General features: G+C 41.8%; 1 long non-coding RNA gene across 1 annotated transcript in view; it reads right to left on the bottom strand.

Moving 5' to 3' along the window:
• Positions 1 to 7,707: 7,707 nt before the first annotated feature.
• LOC309861187 overlaps positions 7,708 to 14,105 on the bottom strand; it is a 71,454-nt gene continuing 65,056 nt past the window's right edge. Inside the window, exon 5 of the long non-coding RNA XR_014309810.1 lies at positions 7,708 to 7,883. This is a non-coding gene — a long non-coding RNA (uncharacterized lncRNA). The remainder of the gene's footprint in view (positions 7,884 to 14,105) is intronic.

Genomic DNA, 14,105 nt, shown 5'->3' on the forward strand with positions numbered 1-14,105 from the left:
TGATCCCTGTAAGTACCAATTTTAATCTACCTCTTTACGGACTAAAAAAAAGTGTCAGAGATTATGATAATCATTCATCTGACAACACACACATAACATCATCATCATTACGGTTGCCATTATAACCATTACATTTTTATTAACATTTTCTCCCTGAAATTTCCATTTGAAAGCCAATGGTAATTTCATTTTGAAATCAGTTCTAACTGTGAATGGCTCCAGTACATGTTTTATTTCTGAAGTCAGCCTCCCCTGATAAAAGCTAGTCTGCTTCACTTTTTGCCTTGTTCTTTTCCTCTGCCCTTCTGGGGGTTAAAAAGAAAAAGCTATTTCAAAAAAAAACAAAAAAACAGCTATTATTATATGTCTACCGTAATTATAAGCAAGATTCAATTACACTGCTCTAAAATATTCATTGCAAACTTATGATTTAAAGATATTTCATTTCCTATTCATGTGTAGTTCCCATACTCACAGTATAAATATTTACACTTAATTATGGAAAATTTCACACATTATCCCAGTAGCATGAAAATATATTAATAAATTTACATTAATAAGCGAATCTTTGAAAAATTATTTAGAAGTAGGAAAAGATAAGAATGTCATACATAGAACTATGATAGCCAGAGGCATATGCTTTGAGACCTCCCCTGTTTACCCAGCTCACATAATCATATGTTTTTGTAAAATTTACAAAATGCAGGTATTTTATCTTAAGACCTGTGTCTCTTTCCAGGATGAATTCCCTTCTAGCACATGTCCCCTCATAGAGCGTGACAGTGGGGCGGCTGTGGCATTTTTAGGCTCTGGTAAAGAAAAGTCAAATCACGAGGCCATTTAGTCCGGATTTTGTGGGATATGTTTATGTGGTTTTCAGTCTCAGTAATGTATAGTTAAGTTCTTGCCAGTCATCCCACTCTAGGAAAAGCTTGAGAAATGCATCTTTCCCGTAAGGGCTACGCATGCTCACACACTGTCCTGGGAAGGCACAAGACCCACCTCCACAGGAACAAATGTTATGGTGTTTGGCACGAAAGTTTGTTCGTAGTGGAGAAGAAAAAGGGTTTGAAATCTACAGACTAAATTGTCTTTCTTTTCTGAAGTGGTAATAGTAAATATGCCCCCCAAACCCACAAAAAAACTATGAAGGGGAGTACAGTGCACGTATATCAGGCAATTAATTAATCAGAAGTAGGTTTTCTTTGTGCATTTTGTTACGTTTACAGTATTTGTCAGCTTTTAAACTCTTGTAAATTGTTGTGATTCTTCTTCTCAACCTAAATAAATATTTGCTTTCACACCTAATTTAGTAGCAGTATTTTTGTATTCCTCCAAAGGAAGCATCCCAAACGGCGCAAGCAAAACTCAGACCTGCTCCGAACAGCAACTGATCCGTGGTACAGTGAAATCTCCAATTTATGGAGTTAGCTATTAGCCAATCATAAAATCATGCCTTCTTGTTTTTGGATTTCCATTTTTCTTCTCTTTACTCCTGAGACAGATTCATTTCTTTCTCAAATGTGACTCTAATCCCTTGCTTTCACTTTAAACTCTAACATGGAGGATTATAGATGAAGTTTGGCCCAAGGTAGATCATTAATCCTGATTGTATTAGTCAGCGTTCTCCAGAGAATCAACAGGGTGTGTGCTTGTGTGTGTTTGTGTACGTGAGTGTGGGGAGAGGGAGGGGACAGAGACAGAGAGCTAGAGAGACATTGAGAGAGAAGTTATTTTAGGGAATTGGCACAGACACTGTGGAGGGTCTTTGTGCCCGTCTAGGCCTATAGATAAGCCCCAGGGAAGGTTTGAAGCTGCAGCTCAAGTCAGAAAGCACACGGCCGGCAGAAATTCCCTCTTTCTTGGGGCACCTGGGTGGCTCAGTGGGTTAAGCCTCTGCCTTTGGCTCAGGTCATGATCTCAGGGTCCTGGGATCGAGCCCCGCATCGGGCTCTCTGCTCAGCGGGGAGCCTGCTTCCCCCTCTCTCTCTGCCTGCCTCTCTGCCTACTTGTGATCTATGTCTGTCAAATGAATAAAATCTTTAAAAAAAAAAAAAAAGAAAGAAAGAAAGAAAGAAATTCCCTCTTTCTCAAGGAAGTCGGCCTTCTCTCTTTCAAGGCCTTCAGTTGGGATGGGGTGAGGCCCACCCACACTGTGGAGAGCAATTTGCTTTACTAAACGTCCACCGGCCTAAATGCTAATGTCATCACAAAATAACTTCACGGCAAAATCTAGACTAGTGTTTGATCAAGTAAGAAGCGAGACGCAGTGGCTCAGTCAAGGGGACACATCTAATTAACCATCACCTGATGACCACAGAGTGAAGACACGGAACAAGCATTGCTACAGTTACCTAAGTCATAACATGGAAAGATACCGATGCCATGTCTATTCATTTGTGGAAGGTTAGCTTTTATGAAACGGAGTATCCAATTTAACAACAAAGAGACCAGATAAAGAAATTTTGTTTTGCTTCACATACACACGATGTCAGAAAAACATATTGGCAGTAGATACAGAGCAGAACATTGACATTTTGGCTAGGTTATGCAGTTGGCCTGGTCCCTAGGAATTACCTAGAAAAAACAGAGTACTTTGAATTGTACTTCCTCCAATGCCTTAGAGAATTCCAAAAAAACCACAAAGAGATCGCAGCCATGTGACCCAAGATCATCCCTTACAGTTCTAATATTCTATAACTCAATTTGATGTTATTAAATGAGATTTAGAAGGAATGGGGGAGGAAATATTGAAACAAGAAGATTTGATAATAACTCGACATTAAATGTATTAGTGACATATGCTACCTACCTTTTGTCTCAAAGAGCCTATTAAATTATCATCAAAAAGACAGCTTTGAGAGGGAAAAGGGTTTAAAATCAGACACATTTATAGTTCACATCATAGTTCAGAACGGCTGATTCTCTAAACAGTATTTTGAAGAACTGCTTGTAAAGTGACTTTTAACAAGTGCTGACAGAAGTTAAACACAAAGTCAGCTTCCTTTATGATCCAAAAGTTCAACATTTTGAAACTGCAGTTCATGGGGTAGAAAAACTCTTTAAAAATCTTATTAGAGGACATGTCTGTCAGCCTTAGCATCTTTGCAACACCCAGTTGCTAAGTGGAAATTATCACTCCAAATTCCAGCAATCTTGTTAAGGGATTTATGAGCCTTTTAGTTCAGGTCTCTTCCAACAAATACCACACTCTTCCTGCCACTGTGCAATTTCATACAACACAGTAAAGTCACATTGCCTTCTAATCCAGCTCCCAGACTACCCACCCACCTCCCGGGCTCCCACTGACCCCCGTCTGCGTTGTAGTAAAGGCCTGCCTGCACATCTTCCTCCTACACTGGATTACCTCTCCAGCGTCTATGTCCCATTTCTTTACCTTAATCCAAATCTAAAACCTCATTCAAAGACCAGGTGAAGTCTTAACCCTTTAATAAATGTGAGTGCGGAGAAGGGAAGCATCGAAATATGAAGGCATTCAAAACGTGTAGCCAGGGCACCTGGGTGGCTCAGTGGGTTAAGCCTCTGCCTTTGGCTCAGGTGATGATCTCGGGGTCCTGGGATCGAGTCCCGCATCGGGCTCTCTGCTCAGCAGGGAGCCTGCTTCTCTCTCTCTCTCTCTGCCTGCCTCTCTGTCTACTTGTGATCTCTGTCAAATAAATAAATAAAATCTTAAAAAAAAACAAAACGTGTAGCCGTGCTGTTCAAGCCATCCTCCTACAAAACACTGTTTCCCACATGCTGGTCTGAAATGTTTTAACTACGAAAATCTCAATATTGGAAGTCTTTTCCCAATCTCCATTTTAAAACATGTAATTAATGGGTAAAATTTTCAATTCCACAGAAATTCTTTTATTCATTTAAGGTAAAACTTTAGTTTTTAGCTAATACCCAAGAGATGACAAAATGAATGCATTAATAAATGAATATTAATGAAAACTGAAAAACATATTCATTTTATCTTCTAGTGGGTTATTAGCCATCATTAAATTTTACATGAGCATTCTCCTCACTTGAAAGGACTATCCCTTACCGCGCATTAATATATCAATATTCTGATTACCCATTAGATTCTTTTGAATTTGGGAAAGAGTAAGTTTCCAAGACCCTATTAGCTCAAAGTGCACTCACAAATTGAGATTTCTTTTTCCTCTGAAGTTTTAGTATTAACCCTGAGCTTCGACATTTCCACCAAAGTACGGCTGCCATATGCGACCACACAGAAAGAGTCAGTCTTCCACCCAGAGCCATCTCTGATTTTAAACATGCAACATATATTTTCATTACAACATATATTCAGTGGTAAGTTCTGCATGTGCATAGACTATGACCAGCACTTCTGTCTCCTCCACACCCTTGCTGACATCTCAGAAATGCTTAGTGAGAATTTATGACATTGCTATTTCTATCATTAAATGGCACTCCCAATGCTAAGAGATCTAGCAGCCGTCTCCCCACTACCTGGTCACCCACGATCACTTCCCAGCACCAGTTCTAGATGTTATTCTCTTGACCAGAACTAACGAGTAACCGAAAACCAATGTTTTGTTTTGTTTCCACTCTAAGGTCTCCAGTTTCTCTCCCCACTCTGAACTACTGAAAAAAGGAGGGAAAGAAACAATAACCTCTTTTCTGGCAACCAGATCTCTGGAAACACAAAGTGCATGAGCTGAGAACAAGACCGGCAGCATCAACTACTTTAATGGTAACAATTACATTTATTAGGTGCAAATGTGTATCAGGCACTGTGCTAATCACCTCACTTGAATCACCTTATTTACTCCTCTTCATGCACCGATGAGGTAGGTTTTGTAACTGGATGACTGCTTTCCATAACCCTAAAGGGGTTATGACATGGAGAAGAGAACAGGGCTACCTGAACAGACTTGCCACTGGGACGAGGAGGAAACAGCAGCCTTGATGACCAGCTGACACCAGCGGGGATGGACCACGATACGCAGAATTACGTGCTCATCCCCACCCCGTATGGAAGCATGACACACAGGAAAGCAAACACTTCGTTTATGAGGGACCGTGAACCCTGAAAGTCAGATCGCTCCCAGCAATAGACGGATTGGGCATCCATAATACAAATTCATTTCAGTTATGGAAAAATAAATGTCTATTTCTTGCACATCCGAGTTTGTAGATCCAGGAAATAATATCACCATTCTTGCCGGGCAGATGGGGAGCGGTGGGGGGGGGGGGGCGCGTATCTCAGGTTTGGAAGGATCAGAGACTTGTCCAGGTTCAATCAAATATCCAGTGATGGTGTCAGGATTTGTAGCCATAATATCTGAAGCCAGAGTTCACTCTTTCAGTACTGTGTGTGTGTGTATAATTTTTTTTCCCTATAGATGCAAGTGGGAATAGGCTGACATTAAAAAGATAACCTTCAGGATGCCTGGGTGGCTCAGGTGGTTAAACGGCTGCCTTCAGTTCAGGTCCTGATCCCACGGTCCTGGGATAGAGCCCCACATCAAGCTCCCTGCTCAGAAAGGAGTCTGCTACTCCCTCTCCTTCTCCTCCTACCCTGGCTCATGCTCTCTCTATATATATCTCTGTCAAATAAATACATAAATAATCTCTAAAAAAAAAATAACCTCCTTCACTATGATTTCTTTGAGAAGTTGCACCCTTTCTGTGTATCCTTGGGACACCAAGAAAAGGCATAAAAGTATCTGGATCATAGCACTGTCCTACAGTAATCTAAGTGAAGCGAAATCTACCATTGTAAGGTTTCTAGCAGCCACCTCACAGGTAAAATAAATTTTCATGATACATTTCCTTTAAAAAACATCCAAAATAGGGGCGCCTGGGTGGCTCAGTGGGTTGGGCCGCTGCCTTCGGTTCGGGTCATGATCTCAGGGTCCTGGGATCGAGTCCCGCATCGGGCTCTCTGCTCAGCGGGGAGCCTGCTTCCCTCTCTCTCTCTCTGCCTGACTCTCCATCTACTTGTGATTTCTCTCTGTCAAATAAATAAATAAAATCTTTAAAAAAAAAAAAACATCCAAAATATTATTTCAACATGTAATCAATATTTTTTAAATATCAAATATACTACTTCACATTCTTTTTATACTAAACCTTCAATATTTGGTATTTTTTTTAATTGAGGTATAATTGACACAGAACATTATATTCGTTCTGGAGTGCCTGGGTGGCTCAGTCAGTTAAGCGTCCAAATCTTGATTTTGGCCCAGGTCATGATCTCAGAGTCTTGAGATCAAGCCCAGCTTCGAGCCTGCATTGGGCTCCATACGCAACAGGGAGTCTGCCAGAGACTCTCTCCCTCTGCCAGTTCCTCTCTTCATACTCGCTAGCTCTCTCCCTCTAAAATAAATTTTAAAACCTTAAAAAAAAATTATATTAGTTCCAAGTGTACAACACAATTTGATCTATCACTACACTTGGTTACAAAAAAATTTTTTTCTTTTATTTATTTTATTCTTGCTATCTTTTGGCAGGAGGGGAGTGGGGGAGGGAGAGAATCCGGGATGAGGGTGGGACTCTGCACGGGGCTCAATCCCAGGATCTTGAGATCATGACCTGAGCCAAAATCAAGAGTCAGATGCTTAATCGACTGAACCCCCCAGGCACCCATGTAATGAGTACTTTTAGATTCAGTCTCTTCACAACTTTCAAATATGCAATACAGTATTATTAACTATAGTTTCTGGTGTATATTTTATACTGACACATCTTAATTCAGATTAGCCACATTTCAAATGATTAATAGCCACATGTAGCTAGTGACGACCTTTCAGGTTGTACTGGCCTAGATAAAACAGAGCAAAGTAGGTGGTGATTCAAATTCCTAACCAAAGACACTTTATGACCTTAATTCATGTCATCCCCAGACACTGTTCTTTCTTTTTTTTTTTTTTTTTTTTTTAAAGATTTTATTTATTTATTTGACAGAGAGAAATCACAAGTAGGCAGAGAGGCAGGCAGAGAGAGAGAGAGGGAAGCAGGCTCCCTGCTGAGCAGAGAGCCCGATGCGGGACTCGATCCCAGGACCCCGAGATCATGACCTGAGCCGAAGGCAGCGGCTTAACCCACTGAGCCACCCAGGCGCCCGACACTGTTCTTTCTTAAAGTGCTTCAGGAAACACAGCCCTTCTGTCTTTCCCAGAACTTTATCCTCCTTGGGGGAAAAAAAAAATCTGATTTTTCAGGAGTCAAGCTTGGCATTTAATTTTAGTAAGACAATTTTCATTTAAATTTTTCTTCTCTCACTTTCACTAACAGATTTACCAAGGAATAATTGGCATTCAAACCCTGAGTGAGAACAGTTCTATTTTCTCTTGTAAGGACAAAAGTTTATCACACTTTTACTGCATGTCCTGCCCTGTCCTAGCTGGTATCAATAATCTCAGCCAAGCCTTGCAACCTAGGAGGTAGGGACCAGCAGTATTATTAATCCCATTTTATACATCAGGAAATAGAGGCCTTTAAGCCTGTATTTAGAGGCTGAGGTCACTGTCAGGGTGAATGGCCTGGAAAGGGAGGGCACCTAAATTCAAAACTAGACAGGCTGCCTCCACAGAGCAATGCCGTCTTCACGACCACCTAACTGTGGGTAGGCGGAGATGTGTACTCTTTTGTAGGTTGGTACTATTGTGACACAAAATGCTAGAGGCAGAGAGGAAGCCTTGCTAGGACTGTTTTGATATAATTACCTGGAAAAATAGAAGAAACGTGAAAGTCTTTATGCAGATTTCTGGCTGGTCGAGGTAATCTCCTTTTTAAGAATGCCTTCTTCTTGGGGAACCTGGATGGCTCAGTCGGTTAAGTCTCCAGCTCTTGCTTCCCGCTCAGGTCACAATCTCAGGGTCCTGGGATCCAGCTCCAGCATCGGATCCCTGCTCAGGGCAGAGTCTGCTTGGTTTCTGCCCCTTCACCCCTCCCCTCCCCTGCCCATCCCCTCTACGTGTGCATGCGCGCGCGCACACACACACACACACACTGACGCGCACTCTCTCTAAAATAAATAAATTAATAAAATCTCTTTTAAAAAATGCCTACTGACTTACTTAGGGATTTGACTATTCGGTCTCTGGTAACCCCAGTATTTGTAAACAAGCTTTACAATAATTTTGTATAAAGTTTGCTGAGGGCATCGCAAGGTTGGAAGTACTTTATGAAACAGAACAATGTGAGAGCATCTCATTTTTATGCTGTGATGATATGTCCAAGAACTCTTGGAACCATACTCAGAGTCTCTGAGATGTAGTCTCCCTGCAAGAACAACTGCTAGAATATTTAAGAAGCGTGAGCACTTCCTGTGTTTTCCATTTAAAGTTGTTCCTTTTCTGGATCCTGGCACCACCATCCACTATCGCTTTTATCACCGCTAATGAATATGCAGAGAACCCCACTGGAGCCTGAGTTACATTCTTCCGAGACTCAGACATGTCTGAGCATTTCTGGCTAACAGATGAATCAGAGCCACAAAGAATCTGGGAGCAGGGGAGCCTTTAGGCAAAGAAAGAAAGAGAGGTGAAATTCACTGTTTCTCCTAATAAAAATGTCCCAAGTAGAGAGTGAGAGGAGGGCTGTTAGTGAAGTGTGTCCCATTGTGTCCTACTATTTCCACTCTTCGTCCCAGGATGCTGCCTGCCCTCCCTCCAAGCCCAGGCAAGAGGGGCGGACCATTAACAGAAGTACAGGAGACTGGAAAAAATTAATTAAATCAAATTTAAAAAACAAAAAACAAAAAAACAACAAACACAGAAATACAGGATACCTGCCTGCTTCGAGGTCTGCAGAATACCAGGCACCCAAATCAGTCCTGCGGTGGGATTTTTGAAAGATGGTAAAACAAGGTAGGAAAGCATGATCTCCACTTGGAGAGGAAGCCAGTGCGGATTTGAGAAACCCAAGTGCAGAGGGAAGCCTTGGATCACGAGATAGCTAGAGCTGTAGCACACCAACCATGTGCATATTTCCAGCCACAGAACAAAGTCCAGGGTCCTGGACCGTCCTTAGTCTGATAGAGGTGACATCCTAATGGCCACACACCCACCAGCATCCTACACCCACACTAACAGGCCACATCAGGCAGCCTGCCCATCCCCGAGTCTGGCTAAAGAAAGGAAAATGCTTCACTACATAGTGGCGGAGGGGCTCGGTGTGAGCACTTATGGAAACTCTCAGAAATTGTTGGGTTGGGGAATACCTGGAGGCAGCCGGAGTTTCCACAGAGGCAGGTATAAACAGAATCAGAGAATTAATTCCCATGCTGTAAGCCTGCTTTTATTCCTAGTTTGTGTGGTCTAGGTGTGAAGTATACACATGCAAGCCTACTACCATCATTCAGACTCTGGCTCACGCTCAGTGCTAGGACCTCAGGAAAGAAAATTAACATGTCAGGGGAGAACAGACCGAAGGAGACCCCTGTGTAGAAGAGACCAGGGGAGGAATGGGCATTGGGATGAGTTACAGTGTTGTGTCTGATGACCAATCCTGCAGGGACAAACCTCCTAACAATACTGGTGGATCCTGGCCCTTGGCCCCTGGCCCCTAGACCCGAGAGGATAAATGCTGAAGGAAAGGCTCCCCTTGAGCCAGTTTAGCCCATTGTATTTTGAAAATTAACTATTAGCAGTGCAAGTGAGAATAAAAAGATCCCATCTAACAATCAAAAGGAATTTTAATGTCAAGAATTTTTTAATGTCTCCTGTTTGCTTTAGTCGAAATTTATCTCAGTTACTCAGCCCTATAACTGAGAAAGAAGTGAGTCACATTGTTTCAGTAATTCAAATCATGTTGCATAAATAAATGGAAAAATGATTCATCCTTTCAGATTTCCCTGAACAAACTACAAGTGAGCTGCCAATAAGACGAACACCAGGAATGTTTCTCCACAAGAGGGCGCCATTAAGCCGGCAGTCCTTATAAGACAATCTCAGTAGAACTAGTGAAGATTTTGGAGTTTGATGACAAAGTTATAAGAGGGAAGTAGTCAAATATACAAAAGTCATAGGCAGATGTATCTGGTTCACATACTTGCTTAAATAGTATTGAAATCTCCACAGTGGTTCAGGACATTAAAAATGTAAATAGCAACATCTGAGCAAGAGAGATAATGTTATCATTCAACTTGAATTTGCCTTGATGAATACTGTGGGATTTTTGTTAATGAATTAATTTTAATAGGCTTTTCTCTACTTAAAAGAGAACTCTGGATGGTGTTTTATTTATTAGAATCATTGGTACATATCCTTTCATGCAATGGCTAAATCGTTACATCAAGTAGGTATCTACTATGATATAAGTCATTCTTAATTTGCTAAACAATGACAATTTTAAGGATTTGGGTATTGCAATGAAGCTGTAATGTAGAATATAGAGAGAGGGTTTTAGAATATCCTATTATGAAAAGAGAGCAACAGGGTTGTTTTTAAAAGCGGGAGAGAAGCAGAAATGTGATCCAGATTACAGTAGAAATGGATTTAAACAAATGTTTTTGAAAAGAGAAAAAAAAAGGCCAGTGGTCCTAAGGAACTCAGAGCCAGATACTTCCAGCAGGAAAATATCAATTCGATGGTTTTTGCAACAGGTACACCCAGTATAGGTTTATTCAGATTATTCAGTCTCTCGTGCCTGTATTACTCTTACACGTAAACCCGAACAGTACTAACAAGTTCTAGTCTTTCACTGTACCCTGTGTTTCCCCTTTCAGCACTTAAAGTTGTAACCTGAGCACTGCACCCTTTACTATGGAAGGATAGGCCACTGTAGTCCATAGTCCTAAAGTCTTGTTTTGAGCTAATCAAGGAGATGCAGAATTCAAAAGAATAAACAAATAGCTGAGGTTAGAGCACCACATTCTGCTCCTACAGAGTCCACACAGCAGTGGAAATTCGGAGTGGATTCTATTTAAATTATCTTTCAGTGTGTTCATTATCTATTGCCACATAATTAATTACCCCAATACATAGCACCCTAAAACAGCAGATTTATGACTTGCAGTTTCTTTAGGTCAGGAATTCAGAAGGTCAGCCGGTGGTTCTGGCTCCAGGTCTCAAGAGGAATCAAGACATCAACTCAAGCTGTTGTCCCTTCAAGGTCTGACTAATGCTAGAAAAATCCAGCTCCAGGACTGCTCACTCCTGGCTATCGGAAGGAGGCCTCAGTTTCTCACCTGTGGACTCTCAGTTAACTTCTTGAGGGTCCTCACAACATGGCAGCCGGCTTTCCCAGACTGAGTGGTCTAAGAGAGCAAGGAAGAACCCACATATCTTTTAGCACCCAGACTCGAAAGTCACACTCAGTCACATCTTATTGGTCACCCAGGCTAGCCTTTTCCAACGAGGGAGGAGAAAACATAAGGATATGAACACTAGGGGCTAAAGTCATTGAGAATGCTCTTGAAAGCTGGCTCCACACCCCGCTCGTCCAGTGTTCTGGATACTCATGGCATTCTCATACAGCCAACCGAGATGTAGACAGAAAACCTCTCTGCCGAGGGCCCTTTCTATCTTCTTCCTTTCACAGCCTCTAAGCTCCTCTATATGTTTTTTTCTCTTCACTCTCACCTCCTTCAACCATACCCCCATAGTCTATTGCCTCTTGTTCAACTCTTTTATGCTCCATTGTTGAATTGTTCCCAAGATTTCATCGCTGAGAAGGAGGAAAAGTCTCCACTGAGGTCAGTCTTAGATTCTCAGTATAAAACCATTAACTTCTTCAAACTATCTTATTAAGATTAACACCGTTTAGTAGATCTCCTGCACTGGATTATGCTAAAGAGTATCTGTCTCTTTCTTGAGTTAAAACCCTGTTTTCTTGGTCTCAATGTGAGTCGGGCTCCAGGTGGGATGTGGGGGAGGTGGGATGAGGAGGGAGAAAGAAAACGAAAACCCTATTACCATGCAATAGTTGCAATCCATAAATCATTTGTAAATTATTCCTTTGACATATACCTCACCTAATAAAATATAAGTTTTCCAAATCAGACATTATCTACCTATTCACTATTTTAATCCCAGTACCTGCCACAGTGTGTGGTGGATAAAAGATACTCTAATAATTGTTTAGCGTAAAACAACAGCCACCTCAGTGATATTATTTAAGAGCCTAAAATTGTCTCCTATGATAGTCTAAAAAAAGTTTCATAAATCTCTCTTGAAATAGAATCGTGTGACCTGAGACAGAATATATTAAATAATGGTAATATACTGATCTCTTAATTAACTAGTATATCTCTGGAAAGCCTAGGTGTTTCAGTTGGTTAAGCGTCTGCCTTCAGCTCAGGTCATGATCCCAGAGTCTTGGGGTTGAGCCCTGCATCAGGTTCCCTGCTCAGTGGGGAGCTTACTTCTTCCTCTCCCTCTGTATGCTCTCTCTCATTCTCTCAAATAAATAAATAAATATTTTAAAAATAAATAAATATATATAATTCATATTTCTTGGTATGTATTTATAGTGCATCATAACTTAACAATAAATCCAAGCCTTGTATTCCACAAAATCACTTATTGCGCACCAGTTCCATAAATGAAAGCCATCCATGGTAGGTCAATAAATAAATTTATAGCTGTTGGCAGAATTTATTATGAGATCACTGGTGAATTTAAATATTTTGTATGTTAGGTGTACCATAATGGAATAATTTGCCAAACAATGCTGCATCAACCAACCCACAGCACAACACAGAGACATCATCTGTGATGGGGTTGAGCCCGAAGCATGCTGGGCATTGGAATGATGGAAACTACAGTATCACACTGTATCTCAGCGAGTATCCAAGAACAGAGGCCTCACAGCTGCTATTCTAGGTGCACCTTCTGTGATGCCCTAGCCCCCAACCCACAGAGGAGAGACACCACCAGAAATGAACACTTAAAGAGAGGGGATATATTAGCCTGGGTCCTAACCAGAATCAGCAGACACTCACCAGAAATTCAGAAAGGGGATTTAATTTAAAAGGGACCAGTCTGGAGGCACCTGGGTGGTTTAGTCAGTTAAGCATCCAACTCTTGATTTCAGCTCTGGTCATGATCTCAAGGTCCTGCAATGGGGTCCCCCATCTGGCTCATAATCCGTGGGGAGTCTGCTTGAGGATTCTTTCCCTTTCCCTCTGCCCCTTCCCCTGATCTCTCTCTCTCTATCTATCTATCTATCTCTCAAATAAATAAATAAATCTTGTTTAAAAATACATAAATAGGGGTGCCTGGGTGGTTCAGTGGGTTAAAGCCTCTGCCTTCAGCTCAGGTCATGATCTCAGGGTCCTGGGATCAAGCCCCGCATCGGGCTCTCTGCTCAGGAGGGAGCCTACTTCCCCCTCTCTCTCTGCCTGCCTCTCTGCCTACCTGTGATCTCCCTCTGTCAAATAAATAAATAAAATCTTTTAAAAAAAACTTTAATAAATAAGTAAATAAATAAAAGGGTCGAGTTTTGAAGATATGGCAGGATGTTGAGATAAGACTTAAGAGAAGGTGCAAATCACAGGGACTAGGACTTGCAGAGCAGCTGCCAGCCTCAACAGAGGGATGGGTTGCTGACACCCCGCTGGAGAACAGTGTTAACAGAATCCTGGAAGGAGCTATGATCTTTCACGGTCAGCCTTATGCTTCTTCCTCCTGCCAATCCCCTCCAAGAAGACAGAGGGGAAGGTGCCCAAAATATCCAAGCAGGAGAGCTTTATGTTATTCCTCTCTAAATTCCTCACATGTAACAGGGTCTGTCAGAGGCCATGAATCCTTTAGGAGATGCCATTTTATGTAAGGTGAACCCGACCTCCCCCCACTCCTGCCCCCCCAGACCTCCTGCTGTGGTATCTGTCAGGTCAGTGTAGCTCCTGGACGCTCCCACCCTTAACACGAGGAGGATAAGAACATGAGGAAATCTTCCTGAAGGAAAAAAAAAGAAAAAGAAAAAAAGAAATAATACACTGCATACTCTAGGGGCGCCTGGGAGGCTCAGTTGGTTAAGCAACCAAGTCTTGATTTTGGCTCAGGTCATGATCTCAGGGTTGTGTGATGGAGTCAGGCAAAAGTCTCCACACTCAGCTCAGAGTCTGCTTGACACACTCTCTCTCCCTCTCCCTGTGCTCCTGCTCATGCTCTCTCTAAATAAAT

This window comes from Mustela nivalis (assembly GCF_964662115.1).
Source record: "Mustela nivalis genome assembly, chromosome: 3".
Lineage (NCBI taxonomy): Eukaryota > Metazoa > Chordata > Mammalia > Carnivora > Mustelidae > Mustela > Mustela nivalis.